This window comes from Hakea prostrata, chromosome 1, assembly GCF_041222555.1.
Source record: "Hakea prostrata isolate BN-2017 chromosome 1, UWA_Hpros_2, whole genome shotgun sequence".
NCBI lineage: Eukaryota > Viridiplantae > Streptophyta > Magnoliopsida > Proteales > Proteaceae > Hakea > Hakea prostrata.
This window is the reverse complement of record NC_142600.1, coordinates 12,289,680-12,300,973: the sequence shown is the minus strand read 5'-3', so window position 1 is coordinate 12,300,973 and position 11,294 is coordinate 12,289,680. Positions and strand designations below refer to the sequence as shown.

Below are 11,294 nucleotides of genomic sequence, written 5' to 3'. Positions count from 1 at the left end.
CGGGTCACTGTAACTGGTGAAACAAAGAAATGACTAATATTTCAAACACTGGGGGTCCCCTATACTCAGTAAAATACTCCTGAAACGGAACAGAGAGCTGCTGCTGCATCAGCCCTCCAGAAACCAGAAACCAGAAACAATCCTTCCCAGTTTTTTACCGAAAAGTTGTCAGAGATGTTTTAAGATAGAAAAATTGACAAATGATTCAAACAGCTGAAGAAGAAGAGGCGGCGTGAGAAACCCCACCTCAATTCCATTTTGCGAAGTAAATAAATCATCAAAAAATATTCAGGACTTCCTTAATGGCTACTGCTCAGATGGATAGGAAAAGAAAAGCGGTAAAACTCACATCTCTTTCCATCAGTTCATGGAGACATTCAAAGAACTTAAAATTGGCCTCAACATACTTGTTCTTAACTTCATACTAAAAAGATTTAATTAATTTATCAACTTTTGACCAAAATAAAAGAAATAATCTTCTATGCAATGCCAGTCACTGTATAATAATTGGTTTCAGTCGACCAGGCTCACATGGGCATGGACTTGGAGGCGCAAGTGTCAAACATGGCACATGGGGGGTCAAGGTGAGAGGGTGGAAAAGCATTCCTAGGGAATCTTTTTTCTCATAAAAGAAATTTTTAGCATTACCGGGTTCACGTTGATTTATTCTCATTATCGCTATAAAAAAAAAATGAAGAAATAGTATGATAGATTTAAATTTTGGGGAAAACAGAAACACCCGGAAGGATTAATTTTATTCTCTTCCATGATCACTTGTGCGGCTGTGCCCCAGAAAATGATATTGTTTCCAACATTGCCACTGGTGTGATATGAGAGATCCCCCCCTTAACTGGCAACATGAGGAACCCTGTCGCTGAAATTTGTTTGTCTTAGCTATAACATGGCAATTTGCTCAATATACCCCACCCCACAACATAGAAAATTAACAAAACCTGGGCAATTTCATCAACCACAGAACTCATGGTATACACGAGTAACCTTTGCCAAAGTACATGCCCAATTAGTGCCATCTCATCTTTTACAGTACAAAGAAGATACAAGGAATCGAGAGGACCTTGAAGTTAAATCCGAGAAGTCCTCAGAAACCTAATGGTAAATCTCAACTATTGGCTATGGCTATCCATTTCACCTACGGAGACTCTTTTCTATAATTCGAAATAAAAGTAAAGAAGGAATTGTATGCATGAATGGAAGAACACAATCATAAATTGAGAAGAATTGTACAATCCACAAGATAGGCATAGAGGGAGGTGGTTCAGAATATGACCCCCAGAAACTTGCTATTACAACTCACTGGTAGCTTATATTCTCACCCCAACTGCAGAGAAAGTTTAGTTATAATCATTCTTAATCATGCCACGGGGGGTTGGGTTTCATGCAGCGCTTCGTCTGCCACAGATGAAAACACACCGCGTCGGCAATTTCTCCAAGATCTAAAGAAATCAGAGGGCAGCTGATAAGAACTACATGGTTTTGAATCTAATGTTAAATGTGATAATTGAGAGTGCCATGCCACCATTATTCATTTGCACTTACAGCATAAACAACAAAGAATCATCCAACGAGTACATATAAACATGGCGTCCATCAAGGGACAAAATAAAAAACATGCTAACCATTACAAATACACATTGAAATGTCCACGAACCCAATTCTTCAAATTACTTGTACCATGCAATGAAATGGCCATTTGCAACCTAATGATGACCTAAGACTCAAAATTTACAAAGAGGCTTCCACTAAAATTTGGTTTCACTTCTGAAGTCAATAAGAATGACATACAGCTAAAGATACTAGTTTTTCAGAGAAGAGTTTGTTCACAAACCATCGAGATTAATAGATGCTTCTTAAGTGAATGGCAATTAAGTTAGTGTACCAAATCATGGAATAATGTTATGAATATGGTAAAAGGGTAAATTGTAGAGAATATTGGGGTCAAGGGTTAAGTAATTTTATGGGTAGAATGGTCAAAGAATAGGGGCTAATCTTCGTTTATAAATGTAGTACAGTAATACATTTGGAGGCAATGAAGAATTATCCCAACTTTGCAATCTCTACTCCTCTATTGTGTTCATCTTCTTCTTCCCCAACCCTGTTTCTTCTAAATTCTATCCCCCAACCCTCTGAAATTCTTCTCCTCTGAGCATCACAAATATGAGTTCCTAACAAATACATTGTCTTGTTTGAGATGGCATGGATTCTAAACACACCAACTTCATCTCCTTATAAACTCACCCACTAAACATCCCCAAACCCCTCCCCCAAACAAAAAAAAAAAAAAAAAGAAAGAAAGGAATTATTCAAATAGTGGACAGAATAATATCTCCTTCATTTACACAATCAGTCCTGTCATAAATCATCTCTAGATTTTCTACGTGTAATTTCTATGTCATCAAGAAACAACTAACTGGTATCATGGGATTCATGGTATCAGAATCCTGAGTGTGGCATATTAGATCTCAATTGGCACTGTAACAATAAAGCAAGGATCAAATCCCATGTTCCATAAGATTTACATATAGCATAAAGGTCTGTTCTTAAAAGTGGCAATCTATTATTCCAGCAGATAAGATCACCTGTCCTCCCAATTGATGTCTCATCATGCCACGCTTCTGATGATTTGGGCATGAGCTTGCAGTGCTTCCCAAGATAATTCAGTAACAGAACTGTGCAGAAAACGTGTATCTCTCTCTCTCTCTCCACCACTTCTATAACTAAATGAACTTCATGTTTTCCAGCAATTGCAGCAAGTCGGCCAACTAGAGCACCTATTTCAACAGATTCCAGAATCAGACTAAAATCAATATGACACTATCAAACATAGTTCATATTCAGAAGACCAGATACATGAATGAGAACAAAAACCAGATTTAACATTTGGAGACTGATTCTTCATCATCAAAAGAAAAGAAAACAGGCATTTGAAGAGTAATACAGCCATATAGGAGTAAAAGACACAATACTCATAAATGTAAAAGCACAAAGAGAGAGAGAGAGAGAGAGAGAGAGCGGAAATTGGTAGCTTCACATTTGGAAGCCAAAACCAGGGGGACCTCGGCCATCAGAATTGACAGTTATGACCATCAATATTTCTTTGGTCCCACAACCTTTTCATCAAAGAGACTGAATGTGGTAGTAGAGGTTGAGGGTTTGCATGTTTTTGTGTGTTTTTGATCAAGTAAGATTTCCATAATTGACCTTAGTTGGTATGCTCACTAAGCATTTTGCTGAAGACAAAAAAATGGACAAACTCCCCAAGATCTTGAGATTTAGAAACTGAACCTGGTTGAGATGGCTGTTCGAGATGAGGTTTTGAACCTAGGTCCACATTGTTATCTATACATCATATATGTCACGGTGTCTAGGTGATTCAAGGAATTTGAGGGGGCCTGAATGCAAGATGACAGCATGCTATAAGACCAATGCAACACTATGCCATACATCGTCAAAATTTCAGACCCATCAAATATTCTGATGCCAAATTGCAAACTTAAGAGGACGCATTTGGAAAATCAAGGGGTAAATACCAAATTTGAAAGGCAGCATATCAAAGAGGTCTTAAAAACAGCATTCAATTGTCAGCCCTTGCCAAATCAATAATGGCTGAAAAGGATGCAGCCATGCAGGAAACATTTCAACCCTCTCTAATTCCAATTCAGACCATTACCCAGATATCCATCTAGTTGAAATTGCAACATCACCTTCCAAGTTTGCACTCACGTCTCACTATACCCATTTGTGTGGAAATACTATTCATGTTTGCAATTTGGTTTGGTTTTTATCCAACAATGGATCTGTTAAAACGAACACAAGAAATCACAAACAAAAACAGAAACAAATCAATGCAACACGTAGATTTAAGTTCAACATGGTTCACACACCAACATGACGTGCTACGTCTATGGGTGAAGAACTTTCACTATGTATGGAAGAAGATTACAATAGAGATCTCTCAAAACCACAAAAATGGCATCACAAAACTCTCACTCAAAGCCCCAATGCTAAAATCCGCAAACCCTCTGCTTCCATTACAAATCTCAGAAAATGGTCATTCAAGTCACCACCAAAATATGTTGGTGCGGGTGAACCTTTGAAACCTGGTACAAGAACTAAGGTTACACAGAACAGAATCTTGGCTTTGATATTAAACAGGTCATTTGTTTGGTGTTCTTAAATGGACAAATGCATAAAGTTTGAGGGGAGCTTGATATTTACTTTCAATTTTATGTTTCTATTTTTCTGTTGCAGGCATAGGGAGATTTGAGAGGAATAACCAACCAGAATCCAGAATAAATGTTAAGATGAGTCTACTGAATAAACTAGGCAACTATATCTTTGATTATGCAGAAAAACTCAAATGCATGACAGTAGATCAAGTTTTCTGAGTTATACAGCTAATTTACTGTTTTCGCTTCGCTGCATTAGTTGCTGCCACTGTTGAAGATTTTTCTGCCAGATATTTAGTCCAGATTCCCAGATTATGTCAATAAATTAAATGCCTCAGTTAACTGAAATGGGATATCTCACCAGGCAAGTTGATGGTTGAGGCTAGTGTTCCCCTTACCTGGTAGCATCATCTCAATCGAATCATCTAAGTTTGAATAACGAGGATAACCACCAATAAATGCTTCTGGAAATACAACTGAGAGCCAAAAGCAGAAGCACCTATGATTTATCTTTCTGCTTTATCTGCTTAAAATAACTAATGGGAGCATTCGTACCATATTTCAAATTTCAACCAAACTGACCGAAATTTCACTTTTTCAGAAAACCAAGACGAAAAAACTTGAGCAAAAAATGAATCGCAGGTTTCGACCAGACCGGCCCATTTACTCTTTAAAATCCCCAATCTAACTCGAGTCTTGTCAGACTTCTTAGAACTTGAGGTACTGCAGGTGAAATTTTGACACCATCTGCCCCTCTTTTGTGATTTTTGCTTGTTTCAACTACACTTTCACCCAAAATCTGAACTCTATGACATTGGGAGTGAATTGTTACTCATTGAATATCCTAGCCAACTCATATGTACCTGAGACGACGAATGTAACTTCTTCAGAAAATGCCACAGCTTCATTAGAATTAAAAAAAAAAAACTTGGTTCAATTCAAAAGAACTTCATCACAGGCAGAAATTTTGTGCGTACAAATGTACATATATATTTTTTGCTGGTGAAGAAGCTCTTTTGAAATTTGGATTGAAGCAAGTGTTGGATAATTCTGCATGTCAGTGGCATTTTCAAAGAAGTTATATTCATCGTCTCAAGTACAGGTGAGATGCTAGGATATATTTAAGGAGTAACAATTCATTCTCAATGCCATAAAGTTTAGAAATTTTTACAACTAGAAGTTTGTTGAATGCACAGTCCAACTGCTGAAGAAAGCAAGCCCCACTTTCTCCTTCACATTGGTCCACATTGAACTTATCATTTTGTATCAAACATTTAAAGTATGCAATACAATTTGTTAAATTTTATGGGTCTTTGTATTTCTCGGAACCTCTCAAGTATACTAACTCTTGAATGATAATGCTTCATTCACCATTAAATCGGTATACTTGTCTTTAAAGCTGGATGCAGTAACTCATGGAAAGGAAAATGCATCATCTTCATCTTCCCTCATGGATGTCTATACCATCTGAAATTTGGAGATTTATATGGAGGGCTCCACCTCTACCGAAAATCAGACATTTCTTTTGGAGGGGATGTGCAGCTAGGCAACAGTTCAAAAGTGGATCCTAATTGTGTTCATTGTGGAACGGTGTATGAGGACTTTGATCATATCCTGCTGGGTTGCTCTTTTGCAAGAGCTTGTTGGTTCGTGAGTTCTCTATCCTATATTCCTCCAAGTGCTGAGCTGCAGGTACGTATGTGGTCGAATGAGGTTTGTACCCTATCTATGGATTCCAGAGAGGAGAGAAGCTTTTCTATCGCAGTGCCTTTTTCTTTGTTGGCAACTGTGGATTGCCAGGAACAACCGTCTCTTCAAGCAAGATACTTGGAATCCTAGACAAGTGGCAGTAGAGGCTGCTTGTCGTGCCTCAGAGTTTCACCAGAGCACTTTCCAGGTTGCGCAGGTACAGAAAGTGTCTAGAGGAGTTATTGATAGCCAATGGACACCACCACCTAAGTGTTGGATAAAGCTTAATTCCGTTGTTGGCTGTTTCTGATTCAACTCGGTTTGGATCTGTGCTGGTGGGCGAGGCAATAGCTATGTACTGCTATGCTCTATTCAGCTCAAGAGGACTAGAGACGTGTCATCTTCAAGACGGATAATCTTGTGTTATACAACTGCTACTTAAAGAAAACACCCCCCCCACACACAACTTGTATTGCAGCCATTGTTCGCAATATTTGTCATTTGTCTTCCATCTTCGAGGATTGTAGTCTTCCCTTTGTTACTAAGGCCTGCAATTCTATGGTGGATGCCTTAGCCAGGAAGGCCCAGTCAGTTGAAGACCTGAGGTGCCTACTGTTTGGCCGTTTTCCATTCCTTGGCTCATGGACTTTATCTCTATAGCCTTGGTTGCTCCACGATAAATTACTTTTCTACCCCCAAAAAAAAAAATTGATGATAACGCTTCAATTTTTTCTTTTTTCTTTTTTAATAGAAAAATACATGTGTCATTGTGTTCCTTATGCTTTAAATAGGTAGTATGTAAGAAATCAAACAAAAAAAAACCCTATTAAAAACCCCAAAACCTGGTGTCAAGAGTGGAGACTACCTGGAAAAGTTTCAGGTTTTGACTGAGATGGCTGAAATTCCGACACCTTAGTTAGTACCACCTATTAGTAGGGGAAAAAAGGCAGGAGAGAGAGAGAGAGAGAGAGAGAGAGAGAGGAGAGAGATGACAGAAAAATTTTTTAAGAGCACAAAATTCCCTGATATCTATGCTAAATAGTAAATAACAGTGGAAGACGGACTCTATTCAAACAAATCATGGAGAAACACCAAGTGATCTAAACTGTCCTGTTGTAGAGATGCTGGGCAATAGGCAAGATTCCCATGAAAAGAACCATAAAGTCTCAAGATAATTTGTTCACTTCAATATAAACGCAAGTAATATAGCAAGACACCCAACAATTTAGAAAATAAATAGAAGGTGTTCACTTCAGAAGATGCTGAACCCGATTTAGTTACATACATTTAGCCTTAGATGCAAGTCTAGTAAGCTTTGTGTAGTTATAAAATAGATGACTACTTTCATTCTTTGGGTTCCATTGCAGTGGGCCTGACTTATAAGCCTAAAAGTGAGGATAAAGTTAGTACACAATTAATAGTAATGTGTTTCTGTTAGATTAGGATAATAAACAGCTTTCAAGAATTCTTTCTTGAATCTTTTATTTTGTTCAGTCAGTGAGTGACTAAGAGTCCTTTGATGAATTAAGTTTAAGGTTTCTACAAGGTCTTTCTGCATCTAATACACCCCCGTTAGTCAAACAAGGTTGAAGTTCGAGTTCCGGTCTCCCTCCTTGTTCTAGTTATTTTGATACTATTTGTTCGCTTCTTTTCTTTTCTTCTTGTTCTATCTAAGAATTTTCCAATTCGTCTCTACCTTCATATCAATTTCTAGTTCTGTTTCCATGTTTAAGTAAACAGCTTCCATTCTAAACCTTCTTACAGTTTCAAACCTGAAAATGGTTTTTCCTGTTTCATTTCAAGTCTGGTTTTAGTTTATTGGATTTTCAAATTCTGTTTTCTAAGTCTCATCTCATATTTTCAACTTCATTGTCTGATATTGAATTTTTTTCATCCCAAAGAGGGGGGGGGGAAGAAAGAAGAAGTATGACACCCTGTTATGGCTGTAAAAGTATTACATGACAATATCTCATGGTATTACAAGAAAAACTGTGTACCTCTTGGACAGTTTTTCTTTTAAACAGAGAATGATCAGATCCTGACATATAATAATGAATAAATGGCATGTTTTAGAGCACAATCTCCTTTAGAATTTTTCTCAGAGAAAAATATATAAAGGCACCAATCAGCCAGTGCCTGTACCAAGCCAGTTACAACTATTCTTTTCTTTCTTTTTTTAATAGAAATACCTCTACTATAGCGATGCTCTCAAGGGGTTTCTTTCCTCTATAAATAAAGGATGTTCCTCACTACTTTTTTTCCATTCATTCTAAACCCTAAAAGCTATCTCCCTCCTTCTTTGCATGCTCCTCTCGTTTTGGTTTCTTGCATATTGATTGTTCAGAGTTCCTCAATTCAATTATTTTGGTTGATCGAGCACAACCAAAAAGTACGCCAATGTGGCCCAGTGAGGGACTGAAAGAACTACTGGAAGGCCATAGGGGATGTTTCATCTTGGAGGTCAGTTCGTGAGTATCCATATTACCCCATAAGGGGTGACTTCTACAACCAAGGTTTAAAGTATCCCACGATACCATACGATACTAGCCGATACGTATCCATATTTGACCCAACCGATACGATACATATCGTTACGTATCTCCATTGAATGACACTAAAATACACTAGTCAAAGCGATACAATACTCGATACAGGACGAAACATCTCTTAAAATCACCTTATCGATCGCTACGCGACACCGATACTTTAAACCTTGACTACAACCTTAAAGCGAGTGATCAATGGTGAGTCAGCCTGACTAAGTTTTATTTATATTACTGTCAGTCTATCCCTATTTTTTTATGCTCGATTCATTCAAGGGAATTAGGCATAGAAAGATAAGTTTTATATTCTCAATTTAATCCAGCAATATACCTTATAAACAGAGGCTTTCTTTGTTTCACTTTTTCTTTTCACTAAAAGATCCTTTGCATTAATAGAAATCAGGAGAAAATTACAGCCGCACTGTGTCAACCAAAACAGCAACAAACCAATACTAGACTCTCTCTCTACCAAATCAGCTTTTTTCACCTTAGAATAATGAGGCCCTGGACAAGCAGGAGAATATTGTCCTGTAAAATCAAAAGTCGACACTTTTAAAAGCATATGTGGAAGAAGGGAAAATGAAGTGCATCAGCAGGCAATTAAAGCTGAAATCTGAACATTACTCAGACCTTTGTGTTGATATGCCCACAGATGAGTAACGATTTTAATGTTAAATTGTTGTTATGATGACACTTACAGATAAGAGCCATAAAGGGAAAAAAGTAAAGAGAAAAGATGGATAAACAGAAAGAACCAAGAGCTACCATTCATGTAATGTCCCAGGCACACAAGGTTCTACTGAGTAAAAATAATTGTCTGGACAGAACCCAATGTGCTTCTCTTCACTTTACTGTTTAAAAAGCAAAGAGTAAACATACATTTGCCCCATAGGCAGTATCAGAAAGGAATGAGAGCGAGTTGTTAAATAAAGAAATTGAGTGTGGCAAGTGAACGGCAGGAAAATAAGCCGCCAATGTCATACATGTTTTCTTCTATCAGTGCCCCATCCCACTTCGACAAATAGCTCACCACATTGAAAGTAAGAGATGAAGGAGCTGCTTTTAATTTCTACGGTGAAGAACTCTCTCAATTCGACACCCATCAATAAACGATAACCGATGGCGTCCCTACCATCAGCCTAGGCGAGAAAATAGAATTTGCAGAGATAAAATGAAGTGATCAAGAGAAACACGTTTCGAGACGGCAGAAGGCACTGGCATCAAATCTTTAACCGGTTACAGGATCCCATATAAAATCTCAGCAGTAAGCCAAGGGAAAAGCCTCAACTAGAAATCAAAAAACCCCTCTCAGCTCACAAGGAGACCGCACGACGATAAAGATTATCAAACACCAAATACGAGTTGAATATCATTTATCAAGAACAAAGTTTCTCAAAAATCATCAAATAATATCAAGAAAGAATAATAATATAAACAAACGAAAGCTAAGCACAGTGAAGTAAAGGACCTAATGTCTCGGGAGTACCATAGAAGACGGTCGATGCCTGCACAACAGTTGCTCAAACCGTAGGATTGAAACATCATGCATCAAAAACGTTTTCGCTGGCTGATATCACCTGCATTCATATCCTCGTCCGTTTGCAGAGTTCCAACCGTATACACGGCTGCTTCTATTTGCACATCGTAGCTTTCATCATTTCTGCTTCTCTCTCTCCCCTCTTTCTGTTGATCGGATTTTCGGTTATCAAATCTCAACTCGGTTGAAGAACATTTTATTGCCGCTGAAATTCGGATGATGGGTTACACTTACACCACTATGATACTATACAGTCTATATTATGATTTAGGGCAAATTACATATGCGCCCTGAATTTTGAATCAATTATATTTATTATTTCTAAAATATAAAATTAATTACAAATATTTCCGAGTTGTTAAGTGTTACAATTAAAACTCTCAAAATTGAAAAAGTTCATAAATAGCAAATATAAACTTTCTTTTTCTAATGGAGAAGTGTATTGATATTGAAAATCAAGTGGTTTGCTTAATTGATTATGTTTTATGAATTCTTATATTACTTTCGGTTAACCTGATACATCATCATTTAATCCTAACACTAAGAACATGGGTATTCATAATTGATTTTTTTTTTTTAAAATTCACTTTTTTGTCATTTAAATAACACAAGAAGGATGACATCATCATTTAATCTCTAACACTATTTTTTGTGTTTTGTATTTGTCATTTAAATAACACAAGAAGGATGACATCATCATTTAATCTCTAACACTAGGCAGCAAATAACATTTGTAACTAATTATTTTCTAAGAATAATATATTGGTTCAAAATCTAGAGTCTAGATGTAATTTGCCCATGATTTAAGAGTACAAACTACAAATGGTCGGACCAGCGGTTTATATGAAGTTTTTTTGGTTTACTAGCTACCCAATAAAAAGAGTGTTCGATTTTATTCAGTCCATTCTCAATTTAATTTCCAAAGCATATCAATTGACTCCAACTAGAATCCAAAAATTACCTCAAAAATCATGATACACGTCGACCTGCAGGAAAAAAAAGCGAAAGAGTATAAATACGTACATTCAAGCTAAATTTATGAGATATTTTGAATACATAAAGATTAAATTCTAGTTGGATTAGAATAAGCTCCTTAGAGAAATCTCCCAATGGGTAATTGGATTTAATCATGTATAATATCATATACTTGTCGCTCATTAGACACTGATTAATGGCCTGTTTGGTTACATGAATCCAGAGATTTGATTCATGAATCTGAGAATTATACCCGTTTGGTTGTAAAAATCTCTAGATTCATAAAATCTAGAGATTCACCTTTTTACATTAAAAACATGAATCTATAGATTTATGAGTAAGAGATGAAATCCATAATTTCAA

At 36.9% G+C, this 11,294-nt stretch overlaps 1 long non-coding RNA gene across 2 annotated transcripts; it reads right to left on the bottom strand.

Annotated features, from left to right (window-relative positions):
• Nucleotides 1-798: 798 nt before the first annotated feature.
• LOC149027535 (uncharacterized) lies at nt 799-10,186 on the bottom strand. 2 transcript variants are annotated; one of them, XR_016174645.1, is made up of 3 exons: nt 9,888-10,186; nt 2,598-2,789; nt 799-1,454 (listed from the first exon to the last, which is right to left on the bottom strand). It is a non-coding gene; the product is annotated as an uncharacterized LOC149027535 (long non-coding RNA). The 2 variants fall into 2 exon arrangements; XR_016174648.1 differs by having other exon boundaries at nt 9,906-10,186.
• Nucleotides 10,187-11,294: the final 1,108 nt, after the last annotated feature.